The sequence below is a fragment of the Aulonocara sp. 'chitande type north' Nkhata Bay genome, linkage group LG1 (genome assembly GCF_057382095.1).
Source record: "Aulonocara sp. 'chitande type north' Nkhata Bay isolate Kocher_YH1m ecotype deep benthic linkage group LG1, A_spYH_male_GT1.1, whole genome shotgun sequence".
Taxonomy (NCBI): Eukaryota; Metazoa; Chordata; class Actinopteri; order Cichliformes; family Cichlidae; genus Aulonocara; species Aulonocara sp. 'chitande type north' Nkhata Bay.
In genome coordinates, this window is record NC_141344.1 from 38,336,689 (window position 1) to 38,352,603 (window position 15,915).

Consider the following 15,915-nt stretch of genomic DNA (forward strand, 5'->3'; position numbering starts at 1 on the left):
TTGTCATGTCTGCGTCTCATTATGTTTCCTATTTTATTTTGAAGAGATCTTGTGTTTTTATATTATGGTTTATGTTTTGAGTCCTTTGTTGTACTGTTTCTTGTTTCCCTAGGTCTGTTATGGTTATCATAGGTTTAGTTCTTTGGCTTTGTCATATGGCTTCCCTGTGTTCCATGTTATGTCCACTGTGACGTTTTTGTACCATATTTCAGGTTCCTATGTTCTGTCTCCCCAGTTGCTGTTAAGTTTGCATGTTTAGAAGTCAGTCAGTGTGTTTCCTGTTTTACTTTGAAGGTCCATGTCTCATGTGAGTGTTTCTAGTTTTGCTTCCCTTGTCTCGTCCAGCCTGATATCTCCCAGCTGTGCTCTCCTTCTGTGTCTCATTCCCTCATTATCCCTCTGTGTATTTAAGCCCTGTGTTTCTCTTTGTCAGTGTCGTAGTCTCCCTCATGCTGTGTGTGATTCTCCCCGTGTCTCCTGGTATGCTTTATGATTAGCTTTCCCAGTTTAGTTTTGTATTGCCTGTGTTCTATTTTTCCAGCAATTAAAGCTGTGCTTTTGAGTTCGCTTGAGGATTTGCGGGCCGACTCGTCTCCTCCCTCTTCCAGGAGAAAGCGGCATTCACGCCGCCATTGCTCCACAGCAGCTGAGCAGACCATTTTTGTGAGTAAAAGTGACTGTTTGCCACATTCTGACTCCAAACCTTCTGCCATTTCATCCACGGTTAGTCATGCTGCTCCTATGAACACTTTAGTTTTTCAACCAGCTCCTCCGAACCTTCATGATTCCAATCCTGTGTCCAAGACTCTACGTGACGCTCTTCCAGTATCTCAGGCAGTTATTTTTTTCTGTGCCTCAGCTGGGAGGTGTAAATAGTAACAGAGTGCCTCCTACCTTAGTTAAACTGGCTAAAAGACTTGGACTTGATGCCACTGAGCTAATGGATCAAGTTGAATTTTGTGTTCCACAGCCAGCCATGTTCAAACACACTCACCATGTTTTAGAGTCAGACCAAGTTCAACCTGCACCTCAAGTGACTGTTTTGGGTGTGGCTTCACCCCTGGACTGTGCTGCTCACCAGTCAGCTTATTCTGAAACTGCCTTTGCAAACCCACCTACTCGTGTGACCACTCCTGAACTCCGCTCTCCATCACCTGTCGCGGCTCCCAGGGTGAGGCCAGCCAGGACACAGCCTACCTCCGCACCCGTACCTACTCCTCGGGTGGGAGCGGCTCGTGTCCGGCGGGTGCCTGCACCCATTCCTGTGTCTGCTGAAGGCTCAGGCGAGCCTATCCAGCCCCTGTCCTTGTGTTCTATAGGCTCGGAGTTAGGTCAACAACAACTACCACAATCACTACAACCTCTCATTTTTTCCATAGCTCAGTCTGTTGCTCAGTTATTAACTCAGCCATGTGGTTAGGCTTCAGTTTTGTCTCCAGGTCAGGCTTCAGTTTTGTCACCCATACCCCTTTCTTTAGCCCAATCATCTGCACAACCAACCGCTCAACAGTCTGCTCAGCACTCTGCGGCTCTCACGCCACCGCCTGTTCCAGCTGGAGGGCCCGAGGAGCCCGTCCAGCCTCATGCCACGTCAGCTGGGGGTTCAGGAGAACCGCACCAGCCTCATGCCACGTCAACTGGAGGGCCCGAGGGGCCCGTCCGGCCTCATGCCACGTCAGTTGGAGGGCCCGAGGGGCCCGTCCGGCCTCATGTCTCCGCTGGAGGGTCCGAGGGGCCCGTTCAGCCACCAGCTGCTCCACCAGCAGCCTCATCCATGCCAGCTGCGGCCTCCGTGTCTCCGCCCACGCAGTCGCCTGGTCCAGCTTCGGCTTCATCAGCGTCGCCTGGTCCAGCTTCATCCGAGTCTTCATCCTCGTCTGGTCCGACCTCGGCCACTGCTTCTGCCACGCCTGGTCTGGCCTCGGCACCTCGGGATCGCTGGCCACTTTCCGGGCCACCGGCTGGACGTCACCGCCGTTGAGGTCGGCCCCCTGAACTGTTTCTACACCGTTGCCGTCCACACGGTTGGCCCCCGGAACTGTTTGACCATGAACTCCTGTGCCGTCAGCCTCCGGGCCGGCCCCCTGATCAAGTGAACATGGATTTCTGGACCTGGCGGCCCCCTGAGGAGTTGTGAACTGTTCCCTGTGCTCCTGTGCTTTTGATGGTCATTTTGTTTTTGTGGCCTTTTTCCAGCAATTAAAGCTGTGCTTTTGAGTTCAAGTTCTGTCCCCGTGAGTTTGCGTTTGGGTCCTCTCCTGCCTGCCACACAGCCGAAACATGACACATCAAAACGGCAGCTCGCAAACAACAATTAGAGCCTTCATAACTGAATACTAGGGGTGCAACGATATTCGTATCGATATTGAACCGTTCGATACAGTGCTTTCGGTTCGGTACGCATATGTATCGAACAATACATTTGTAAATTATTGGATCAATTTTCCTTCTGACGATGCTGTCTGTGTTGAGCACTCAGTGAATCTGTGTTCGACTACTCCGCCTAGGCTGCACAGTCGAGCGCAGATCCACTGAGCGCTCAACACAGACAGCATAGTCAGAAGGAAGAGCGCAGGGCAAGCTAGCGAGACAGAAGTTAAGCTCTCCTTGCAACAGGCAAATTGAACCTCATTCAGATCTGGCGTTTGGAATTATTTTGGTTTTCATGTGACGTATGACCCTGAAGGTAAGCGAGTCATGGACTAAAGTAAAACAGTATGTTGGATGTGCCATGCAATGCTCAATTACATTGGTGTGAACTAGTGTGTTAGCGCAGTTGGCCGTCTAGCCCCATGCACGGAGCGATCGGCGGTAGCTCGTTAACGGAGATTTGCCGTGTTGTGGCGTTAAGGTCATTTCAACGAGATTAACCTGAAAGCACTAGTGGGAACACAACGAATATGACTGCACATTTACGCCGACATCATCCTAGTGCAAAGACAAGTGGAAGCAGACAAAAAAAAGCAAGCATGCTACTAACTTTAGCCGAGTCATTTAGACAGCTGTTAGCACATGATTCTCCTTATGCTGCTGAGAATATAGCCCAGAAGAAGCGGATAGTATAGCTTTTATTTTGGAAAGAGCCATTTCTCTGTAATAAACTCTCTTTTCCAAAGATGAGTGATTCCTCAATCAGATACAGGGCTTGCAATATCGCTAGCCCGACGTCCCGGAGCTAGCGATTTTTTTCAGTCGGGCTACCAAAATCTATCTCTTCCCTGCCCGTCGGGCTATTGTAGGAAAAATATATGTCAATGCTTTTGCATTCTTTCAGAAATGTAGCTGGGTAATTATGTCATTGGCATCGGTGAGCCACTGTCAATATGTGACATATTGAAGTCGCGTTTGAATTTGCGCTTGTTTTTTTGCTTTCACTTTGCAATCGTGCGAACTGTGTATAGAGAGCGACAGCACTGATCTGTGAGTGATAATTTGTGCACCAATTCCTCTGACATCGTCAATCGTTAGCTTACTATGCAAACATGACAAGTGAAATCTCCCGCAGCAAGCTTAAACATGTGAGAGGTTGATCGCGCAGAGAATCGCTGAGCTTATGTGAGTGCGTGTGTAAAAGCATTTCAGTTCTGCTGAGCCAAATAAGACAGGTCAGGGTGAAGAAGTGACAGCCAAAGAAAAGCTTACCACAAAACGGAGAAGTTATGACAAATCAGACTATAAGGCAAAAAGAAAGTGCAGCTTTATGGTTTCATGGACAAAAGAATTTCTGTGGCTGCAATATGATGAGCTAAATAACCAGGGCTGCACATAAGTGGTCCGCAGGTGCGCATTCGCTGTCAAAATAAAAAACACGCACAAGGGTTAGGGTTAAATTTAAAAACTGTACTTTTGAGTTAAAATATATATTTATAATTTTAATAAATGACAAATTAAAAATGCATGAACATTTTTTGTATCGAAAAAATATCGAACCGTGATACCAAAGTATCGAACCGAACCGAGAATTTTGTGTATCGTTGCACCCCTACTGAATACAGAATATATAAATTATAAATTGCATTACCACAGGTAACAGGCAGTAATAACTACAAGTAACAAACACACATATACACATATGGAGGGCCATAGATAGATAGATAGATAGATGGATAGCGAGAGAGATTTATTTTTATCCAGTGTATCAGTAATTTCTTCTACAATTATCGCTATTGAAGTGGTTCTTTGCGTTCTGAAACCATAATGACCAACATTTATTATCTGATGTTTTTCAAGGAATTTTTCTAATCTTGAATTAAAAAGTGGCACGGTGGTTAGCACTGTTGCCGCACAGCAAGAAGGTCCTGAGTTCAATTCCAACATCAGGCCGGGGTCTTTCTGTGTGGAGTTTGCATGTTCTCCCCGTGTTTGTGTGGGTTCCCTCCGGGTACTCCGGCTTCCTCCCACCGTCCAAAGACATGCAGCTTGTGGGGATAGGTTAATTGGATAATCCAAATTGTCACTAGGTGTGAATGTGCGAATGAATGTGAGTGCGACTGGTTGTCTGTCCCTGTGTGTTGGCCCTGCGACAGACTGGCGACCTGTCCAGGGTGTACCCCGCCTCTCGCCCTATGACAGCTGGGATAGGCTCCAGCACCCCCCGCGACCCTGAAAAGGATAAGCGGAAGCGAATGGATGGATGGATGGAATTAAAACGTTTTTCTAGAATTTTTGAGAATTGAGGCAGTAGAGAAATAGGCCTATAATTGGTAAAACTGTGTTTGTCATTACTTTTATATAGTGGTATTACTTTCGCAATTTTTTTTTTTTTTTTTTTTTTGATAAGGTTTCCGAAAGAGGCGCAGGCCAGGGTTTTCCTTTAAGCGAAGGACAGTGCGTTTATTTACAGTGAACACATACAGCAAGTGGCTATATACAACGTGCAGGGGAAACGGGTCCGGGTCGCCAGGGTCCGTGGGAAACAGGGTTGGGAGAAGGGTGTTCCACACTTTCTGTACAAAAACGTTCCCCCTCAATCACTCCTCTCCGCATCGGGTTCCAAAAACGATCTACACACAAAACGTCGGGTTAGCAGGATAATTATAAGAAATTCTCAAAGTACAGGTTAGCAGAAACACAAGTCTAACTGACACTGATAGCTCAACGATCCAGCGAAGACTAGTGCAGACTCGCCATCTAAGTAGTGCAGTAATCAGCTGGGATCAGCGGCCGGTGTGGTGATGAGCAGGTGTGTGGGCCAGCAGCGGGAGCCCGCAGTGAGCATCGCCGTGGCGAGAGAGAGAGTGAGAGAGAGAGCAAACGAACCACAAACATATTGCCCAATAGAGGATTGACCAGCGGGGCACGGGGACCATGATACTTTTTGAAAACAACCGGACTGAAATGATAAATTACAGATATATGTTAAGGGACTAGCAATATTCAGAATAACCTGTTTAACTACAGACATATTTATGTTTTGATAATCCATTGAAGACTTACTTTTACATTTTAATGTGATATTTATTAGTTCTTGCTCATTTGTAGCTGAGAGGAACAGTGAAAAGGGATTTGATTTTATATTACTGATATTTTCATTTTTATGACACGGGATGTCCGCTGCTAGTTCAGGGCCAACATTTATGAAGAATTTATTGAACCCATCGACAATATTACTCATGTTGTGATTTTCACCATTTGCATCAGTAAAATATTCAGGATATGATGTTCCAGAAGATCCTTGTTTAATTAAGTTGTTTAACACATGCCAAGTTCCTTTTATATTTTTATTTCCATATAATCTTCTATAATAAAGTTGTTTGCTCGTTCTTATAATAGCAGTCAATTTATTTCTATATGCTTTATATCTTTGTTCCACTTTTGTTTTTACTTTGATAAACTGTTTATACAGATTGTTTTTCTTTTTGCAAGCATTAATAATTCCTTTTGTGAGCCAAGGACTTTTTATCTTTTCTTTGTCATGTGTTCGTTTACAGGACAATGTTTATTGTACCACATAGTAAAAATATCTAGAAAATTATCATAAGCCTTGTCCACATCTGACTCTTCATACACCGAACTCCAATCTTGTTGTGCTAAATCGAAATTGAAGGCATGAATTGCTTCATTTATTGTTCGCTTTGCTATCATGATCTTGGTATCTATTTTTTTTTTTTTTTTTTTTTTTTTTTTTTTAAATCACAGTCACACAAAGTAAAAACTGGTAAGTGGTCAGTTATATCACAGACAAGCAGGCCACTATTAATTTGGAAATCCATGACATTAGTAAAAATATTGTCAATAATAGTGGCGCTATGTGAAGTTATTCTGCTTGGCTTTGTTATTGTTGGATATAGTGATAAGCTGTACATCGTGTCAGTAAAGTCATCAATGGCTTTTACCTTGTTGGATTTAGCAAATCAATATTAAAATCACCACAGATAAATAGTAATTTTTTGGTTCACCGAAGCAAACGTTTTTTCTATCCATTCATTAAAAGTGTCAATACTTGAACTGGGTGTCCGATATATACAACTTATTATAACATTTCTCTTTTTTTTTTCATTCATAATCTCAATAGTCAAACATTCCAAAATTCCATCAATAGCCATAGACATAGTTGTTACAACATTATATTTTATAGAGTTATGAACATATATAGCAACCCCACCGCCCGCCTTATTTAATCTATTCATGTATTTTAAATCATATCCATTCAAACAAATCTATTTCTTTATCGACATTGAACCAAGTTTCAGTGATGGCTATAACACTAAAGGGGCGAAAAAATTGTTGCAAATAGTCCTTAATGAAATCAAAATTAGAGTACATACTTCTGCTGTTAATTTCTTTTTCATATTGTTCCTGAGTGAAATAATTACAATTTTTAACAAAAATAGAGAGAAAGTTACTTTCAGAATCTATTTCTGGATCTATTATATTATGCTCCTTATATTCACAATCTAGATCAATTACTTTCTGTTGAAGAATTAATTTCAACGTGTCCATGTCATTTCCTGGTGTAATTGATACATTGGTGTCAGTTATACTTGTCCAGATCCTCCATGTTCCTCACTATCAGTACTTTTGCCTCTTCTGGTGTCCCGTTTAGCTTAATGAAAATCTTACAGTTTGTTACCCATGTATGTTGTATTTTACCGTTCTTCTTCAGTTGCCTTGCCTTCCTCGCGATGTCTGCGTTTTTTCGTGTCAGATGCTCATTAATGAAAACGTCCGTGCCTTTCGTTTGCGTCCTCGTTTCAGCAGTGCGACCTTGTTCTTCCGATTGACAAATCTCATTACAACGGCCGGCGGTCTGTCACTCCTCCTGGGCAGTGAGTGACATGCTTCTATGTGCTCCAGGTCCATCTCTATTCCCTTGCTTTGGAGGAAGGACGCCACCTGTTGCTCCACCGAGCGGGTCTCCTCGTCGCTGGGCTCCCCGATGTTCCCGGCCACCGCGCGCTCGATTTTAATACGGCTGACCACGTCGTTCGTACGGGTGTACTGCTCCAGCTCATCCACCCGCCGCTCGAGATCCATGATCCGTCTGTCCTTCTCGGCATTTTGGAGGCGTAGCTGTTTTACCTCCTCCAGAAGCCTCTTTGTGGCCTCTCTGACTGACAGGTGACACAAGTGGTTGTAGCTTCAGCTAAACTGGACCTCTGTGCTATGTTTGTGCTGTTGGAGCTTTTGGAGCATTTTTAATCTCCCTCAACGCTTCCAAAGAGACATCATTTTCAACTATAAGATAGAAAAATACAAGATGAAAATGAGATTCTGACTAAGACTACTGGTGTACAAATACATTAAATTACCAAAAGATTAAAGCAAAAGTGAAACATGTATATTTTTAAAATTAAGCTTTAATTTGAAAGGCACACCTGAAGCTAATATAGTCTATACAGTGAAACCATCCATCCATTCATCCATTCACTTCCGCTTATCCTTTTTTCAGGGTCGCGGGGGGGCGCTTGAGCCTATCCCAGCTGTCATAGGGCGAGAGGCGGGGTACACTCTGGACAGGTCGCCAGTCTGTCGCAGGGCCAACACACAGAGACAGACAACCATTCGCACTCACATTCACTCGCAAATTCACACCTAGTGGCAATTTGGATTATCCAATTAACCTATCCCCATAAGCTGCAGTGAAACCATAATGTCAAAAAAGAATTTAGTGGAGACCACAACATATTAAGCGTACATGGATGCAGAAATAGCCTATTATTTGTACTCAGTACACAGGATTGGTAATAATTTATTTATTTAGTTATCCTCCTATTTATCCTGTTATTTATTTATCTTGTTAATACTAGAGATGGCACGATACCACTTTTTTATGTCCGATACCGATATCATAAATTTGGATATCTGCCGATACCGATATGAATCCGATATAGTGTTTTTTTTAATCAACAAAACTGTTTTTTAAATATCTTGCTGCATTTTGTATAAGTTCATACTCAAGTTTAAAACAACAACTAAACTAAAGCTATTCTGTTATACCTGTATGCAAAAAACAAATATTTCATAGTTCAGCAATACTGATCAATCTAATAAACTTAAACCTACACCATCCTCCCTATTCTGGTATTTTAAAGAGTACTTAGCTTAAATATTAAGCAACCTAACTAATAGGGTTCCAACTCCCAGCAACAACAAAAATAAATAAATAAAAAATAGGGAACCACCCCTCACACTCCACCTCATGATGCTTAATCGACGTAATCAACCTTAATTTGATGCAGTGTGAAAAAAAAAAAAGGACATAAATCAATTATTTTTCAAGAAATATTAAATAGATTCAACATCTTTCTTCAACAAAATTGCAGACTGCACAGATGGTACCTTCCCAAAGGAAAATGTACTATAGCTTACTAGGGTATATCAGACTTAACAGTTACTATATACAGTAATGGACTTCTATACATTTTACATCAGATTAAAACTTGGGTGTAAGATTCAGATAATTATTTATTAAAAGCTAGACATTCAATTGTTGCTTGTCCTGTGTTTCTATGGTGTATTGATAGTCATGTGCTTTTGTGCTGAGGTGTTTTTTTTTTTTTTTTTTTTTTTTTTTTTTTTTTCCTGTTATCAAACTGTTCTCCCACTAGGAGCTCAGTCTGAGTGGAGTTTTTTTTCTCCTCCTCTTACCTCATGTAGTGTATTTTCGTTGTTTTTTTCCTATCAGCCTACCTTCTGACATGTCTGCCCAATGTGATGTTTGTGTAAAGTTGGTCAGAAGGTTCCTTTGTAAGTGCGCATGCACCATTAGCGTGCTGCCTGCTGTAACCCTAATTTCCCTCGGGATGAATAAAGTATTCTGATTCTGATTTTAAATGAGAATAAGAAAGAAAAGTATGTCTTTGTGCCCCTTTTCCCTGTTAATGCCCTATCGGCCCCCCTGGCTAAACTTTCTAGATCCGCCCCTGCACAGTTACCAGCCGTCAGTTGCGTAGAAAAGGATCCTGGTGTAGAAAGTAAGATTAAATAAATTCTAACAACAGCTTATCAAGCTTAAACGTGTTGCTGTTGTTCAGCCGCTGGTTCCCTCTTTCTGGTGCAAAGTGGGCCAAAAACAAAGAAGAGAGACAGAGTCAACAACAACAACAACAACAATCTTTATTTATAGAGCACATTAAAAGCCCGGGGCATGCCAAAGTGCTTTACATGAAACAATAAAACAATAAAATGATTTACACTAAAACATCAGAATCATATAGGTGTGGGATTATGTTCACAGGTAAAAACCACTAATAGGAACAGTCAATAGCACACAGCTGTAGCAAAGAGAACTGTACCATCATACACAGTGATAGAGGACATAGGCAACGCAACAATAAAATAATAAAATAATTAAGACTATAACGTCAGAGTCATATAAGTGTGAGATTATGTTCACAGGTAAAAACCACTAATAAGAATAAACTATAGCACAGAGCTATAGCAGAGTAAAGCTGTAAAGCTGAACCATCAAACACAGTGATGGAAAACATTGACAGCACAGGACAACGCAAAACAACCAGACACATTAGAACATTTGAACAACACACTAGAAGCAAGGCGAGAAATTAACTGGTAGGAAAAGCAAGTTCAAACAGATATGTTTTAAGCCGTGATTTAAAAGATTGAATAGAATCAGACGCCCGGATGCCAATCGGGAGACTGTTCCACAGCTCAGGTGCAGCTAGAGCGAACGCTCGATCACCTCTAGACTTCAAGCGAGATCTGGGCTGAACCAACAATGACTGTGAGGAGGATCTTAAGGCCCTCGTAGGACGATATGAATTTAAGAGTTCCTTAAGATAACTTGGCCCTGTGTTATTAGTAATTTTAAAAGTAAACAACAGAATTTTAAATTGAATACGAAATTTCACAGGCAACCAGTGCAGATCAGCAAGGACGCGACAGAAAAGCCGATCAGCTGATCATTAAGCAGTTTCATGATTGAAGTAGCAGCAAGAAGAGGCAGTCGCTTGTTAAGCTTAACGCAGGAATGCTTTACAAACATTCAGAGATGGACTTACACACTTGCTTTACTTCTCTCGGGATAACTTTGTCGGAGATGAAATGCCAGGTTGCTAGCGAAGCTCCAAATGCTATCCAGACCACAGGTCCCGCATGCCACAGCCGCTCTATCACATGATGCATACTGCTCCGACGTGCTAACGTTCTGAGGTGAGTTACGGCGTGTTGCAAGTTTTGTGAGGTGCTTTCGTGATATTTAATGGATCGGATTACATTTTTTATTTTTCCGATCCAGTAATTTAGGTCAGTATCAGACCGATACGATACGTAATATCGGATCGGTCCATCTCTAGTTAATACACTGAAGTCAAACTGAAATCACATTTGAAAATGAGAGAGCATGTATAAAAATGGCCAGAATTTCTAAATATGCAGTACTGTTTCAAACCTTTCAATCAAAGCAGAGATGGTTAGGGATGGGTATTGATAAGATTTTAACGATTCCGATTCCATTTTCGATTCTGTTTAACGATTCGATTCTTTATCGATTCTCTTATCGATTCTTTTTTTTTTTTTTTTAAAAAGGAAAACACTAAGGTCGATTAGCTTAGAACTTTGTTTTAAATCTTCTCTTTGAACAAGATAGAAATTTAGGAGTAACATGGCCTTACAAACCCAACAGTGAGATCTTAAGAGATCCAGCCTACGGCTCTTCAATGGGGTGTCACAGGGTCCAGGAAAAAAAATTGTAAATGTAAAATAATAAAATAAATATTCTTCTGTAGCAATAACAAAGTATAACATAAATTGTTCTGTGGCAATTACTGTGGAGCAGGGAAATTATTTTACTGCTATTGTTGAATAATTGTCATCAGTACCATTGCATTAATAATATAATCTGGAGTTTATATTGCATTCAGATGTTGAAACAGTGTGTGTCTTTCAGAAAGACTAAGTTGCAGGCTGACAGGAAGTTGCAGGTTTACAGAGTGTGCCTTTTGCAGAACTGAAACCGAAAGCAGAGTCTAAGTGCAGGTTATTTTGAGGAGCATTTGAGGACGAGACACAGACAGTTAAGAGGTGACACAAAGAGCATGTGAGGTCAACACATACACACACATTAGTTAGATTCTTAGAGGAGAGATTAGTTATGTCTCGACAAGAAAGAGGAACAATTCACTTTAAGATAACGGAAAGTACCAGCCATGAAAATAGAAGATGATTTTCTAGGTGAAAAGTCATTCTGGTGTTGATCTGATCTATGTATAAAATGTATCTGTGACGCATGAAGGGGCGTCAGTAAATCAAACCCTGATGCTATAAAATATCTGTTCATGCTTTGATTAAGTTGAGGACTACTGGCTGTCTGCGTACAGAGTGTCTTCCCACACGTGTGTTTATTAAAATCATTGTTTGACCAAAGAGCTTCTGGACCAAGAGTGGTTTGTACTCTCCCTCCTCAATTTTGAACCTTAACATTACACAAGAATATCCAGTAATGTCCCTGCCTACAATTAAACACATTCACTTACCAAAAATCGGGGCATCTGCTGTGGCAAATGGGTGCAAGCCTTTGACCACAAACTTAGACACTGCTCGGTGACATTCGTCTATCCTGGCCTGAAAGGAGACGCTACCGGTAGACTGCAGCGAGAACTACCAGCGAGCGCCAGCCAGACTCTTTCTGTCTCTCTCATCATGGTCACCTACATGTACAGTAATGGCAGGTCTTGTAATAAGGCAGATTGCGCTAACATAATATGCACTGTTAGTTGATTATTTACCTGCCGCATTAACGGGAGAGGACGTGCAAACGTTAGCGCTGCTGCTGGTTGAGAGTCACGAGTCCGGAGCGGAATTAAAAACACGACATTCATTTAAGGTCATCGCGTGTTTTGTGAGCAAATGCTTTTGCATATTCGTAGTGTTTCCTCCCTTAAATGAAATATCTACTTTGCAAGTTGCCCTGTTGTCATCGGTTCTCATAAAGTATAATCAAACTTTTGAGCGTTTGAGCCGCTTAGGCGCCGTGTTTCCTGCCAGGTAAATGACGCTCGGCAACGTGGTGACGTCATTCGGGGCGACTGGAATCGATAAGGGAATCGTTTGCAAAGATGGCAAACAATTCCAAGGAATTGAAACAGTGGGAACCGGTTCTCAACAAGAACCGGTTTTCGATACCCATCCCTAGAGATGGTAGTACAAAAATTCTATCATTGCCAAAAAAATGTGTTTAGTTAACTGTATGAGATACTAAACTCGTACATGTAATCACAAACCAATTGATGTATAATGTATTGATGTAAAATAAATCAAATGGCAACAATTAATTAAATCATAAGCACCTTTAGAGTTGCACGTAAGAACTTTAGCATTGGGTGGACCTTCAAAGATGCCAAGCTTGTCCTTGACTTCACGGAGGCAAAGTCGAAGAACTCCCGAGTAGGTCCTCCATTGTCAACAGCACCCTCAGATATTCCATAGTCAGCAGTAAACTTCACAAATATTTTTTTCTCTGGTGAAAAATTGGATCTGCCCATGTGCCCGTGGCTCTGGATGCTCCATCCCACACATTTCGCCTTATGATGTTGAAGTGTGTAGTGCTGTCATTATTTACTCAATAAGTAACAATCTGCTCCAAGATTCTCTCTAAGCTCTGGACGTCACTGACACACACACACACACACACACACACACACACACACACACACACACACACAGTAAAGAAATATGCTAGTCTCAATGGCAATAACCCACCAACAGAATAATGATGTACCATCCTTAAGACTGTAATTGATATTTATCATAAAAGAGATACAAATCAAGAATATTTGTGATAATGGAAAAAAGAAGTTTAAATTTTTATCTTGTCATAAATACACTAGTATTTATAAATAGTATAAATACAAGTAGAACATGAAAAAAACAAGATCCAACACTGACAACCAACCTCCATTCAAAAAAAGTGAACATAAACCAAAACATATATCAAATAAAATATAATTAATTTGATAGCCTTGGTAATCTTCAAAGGACAACAGAAATTGCAGGTTGTAGTTTGCTTATTCAAACTAATTCAAAACTAGACAGCCGGTGACTCCTTTTCTGCAACAAATATCAAATAATGGTTAATATGTTGACCTTTCAACATGACAAGTAAAAGTTTTTGTTGTACTGACCTTTCACTTGCACTTGAGTCTAAAGACGTTGAAATGGCTTCTTGGAGGTCGGGGTCATCTGACAGGTATTCTTCCTCAAACAGGCCAAGATATGTACTGCAAAGCCAGAATGTTTTGTAAATTATTTATTGGCCTCAGCATTATTAAAGTTTTGTGGGATCATCTTGACAGAGAACAGAACAAAAAGCCTGGAAAACTTTTCCTGAACCATGCTTAAAGAAATTCAATAAAAAGAAGACATCACCATCAGGAAAGCTTGCTTAAGAGAGTTCAAGCTGTGTTGAAGCCTAAAGTAGCTCATATCACATTTTGAATTTTAAGCTCATTAAAATTCTACAAGTTTTGTTCTACCCTAATGTACTGTGCTTCCATGTCTGTTTGTAGACATCATTTTGTAGACTGCAGTAAATCAATGCACTTATTTCCTTTTTTTCCCAGCAAAATACAAAGAAAGGAGGGGTGGCTCATGACTTTTGCACAATATAGCTCAAAAGATTAAAAGATACAAACATGTACAAAACACATACCTGTAGGCTGGGTAGGTCCTTTGGACACACTGGAGGTGTTACTAGAGAAGACACGTGTGTCACCAATAACACTGGCAGAAGAACCCACTGATAAGCCAGGTGTGCTGTCTGGCAGATGTTCCACTGGAGTAAGGCTTATCCTCATCAGTAGCAATGACAGAAGGATTGGTGGACATTTTGAGGGTGTCAGCAGAGATGGAAGATTCAACAGTACAAACATCTTGGGTAGCAACACACCAGATGACCTCATCATCAACAGACATGGACTGTGTGTTAACAATGGGAATGGCTGAGGTAACTTCTTTAAAAATTTCAACTGTGACAACACAAAGAACAGTAGTTTAACCTTTGAAGGTCTCCATTCAAAGTCTGTTTGGAAGTGAGTGATGGCTCAACTAGTTTGGTGTGGCATGCCAGCAAAATCTGTAGCCTAGGGAAGAAGAAAACAGTGTATATGAAAGTTTTGTTAAGGCTAACAGACTACAATACAATACAGTACATTAAAAGGTTTCATTTTTGTTAACTCTAAAAGATATCAATCCAGTCATCTGATCAGTGCTTCCAGATCATTTTTGGAAATACCCAAAGTTGACCTTTAATAATCTAAGTAACAAAAACAAATCTTTTTATGAAAAAGGATCTAAAGCTTACCTGCATCCTTCCACAACTGGCTGGAAGGCAGTCCTTATTGGCTGCATTACTTTGAGTCCCAGTCACAGCTAAACTCCAGTGCATATTTTATATGTCCATTTTCAAAAAGCCAAGCGTTTTTGTTACGCCTTGGCACATGTGCAGTAAGATGGTCTGGCAAGAGAATCGCTTCTTTGGTGAAAGACTGAGCCACAGAATGTGACCTGCTTAGCTGTGCTGGAAACCTAATAGAGGATAAAGGCAAAGTAAACATTTCTGCATGTAATATACTCACACTTCTCTGATCAATGAAGTACATTTAATTAAAAAAAAAACAAAAAAACACCATGCTGTACACATGTCCAATTTGCATTAATAAACACCCTCTAGCCTCATGGTACCTAGTATAGGCTGTTGGAATCCTGAATTGGCTAAGTGGAAGAGAATGGATGGATTAATTGATGGATACATGATGGAAGATAGTGGGATGGGTGGGTGAAGAAACTTAACAACTTAACCACATAAAAAAAATCTCTTAAATTATACATTTTGTTGCTTTAAAAAAAGTTTCATTAAATTATATATTGCCAAAAAATGTATTGTAACAACTGAATGATGTGCTTTGCTTTTACAAAATGTTTGCAGATTAAGCTTACGGGGTGTGAAATCGCATGTTTCCACAATTAAACAAATTAACTGTTGTGCACAGTTTAGTCTCCACATCGACATGCTGTAAGTCTATTGAACAGTTTTTTTGTTTTGTTTTTTGTAATATTTTTGTTTACTTAGCTTCGTTGAGCAAATGAAACCTATGGGCAATTACTAACCTTCCACTAGTAATTTCAATGCATTTAGTTCTGTTCTTACCTCTTCTGCCTTGGGCCCTTTCGAGTAAAAGGTCTAAGATTGTAGATGGGACCCGTTGTGGGGGACTCCTGTAATGTGGAAGGCGTGTTCTCCATAAGGTTAGCTGGATAACCAGGTGCTATCTGACCAGTGAGGTTCACTGCATTTGGTCTTCCACGATAAAACAGTGAATAAATTTCTTCATCAGTAGTACAATGCGGTATACTAGTACTAATATTAGGTTGGCCAGAACATGCATTTGCCAGGGTGTTAATTAGCTCCTCATTACTTAGAATTTGAACCGCAAGATTCCGTGTGGACTGGCTCAT

The 15,915-nt window shown here is 40.9% G+C and overlaps 1 pseudogene; it reads right to left on the minus strand.

Moving 5' to 3' along the window:
- Positions 1 to 7,143: 7,143 nt before the first annotated feature.
- Positions 7,144 to 15,915, minus strand: LOC147339519 (uncharacterized; annotated as a pseudogene).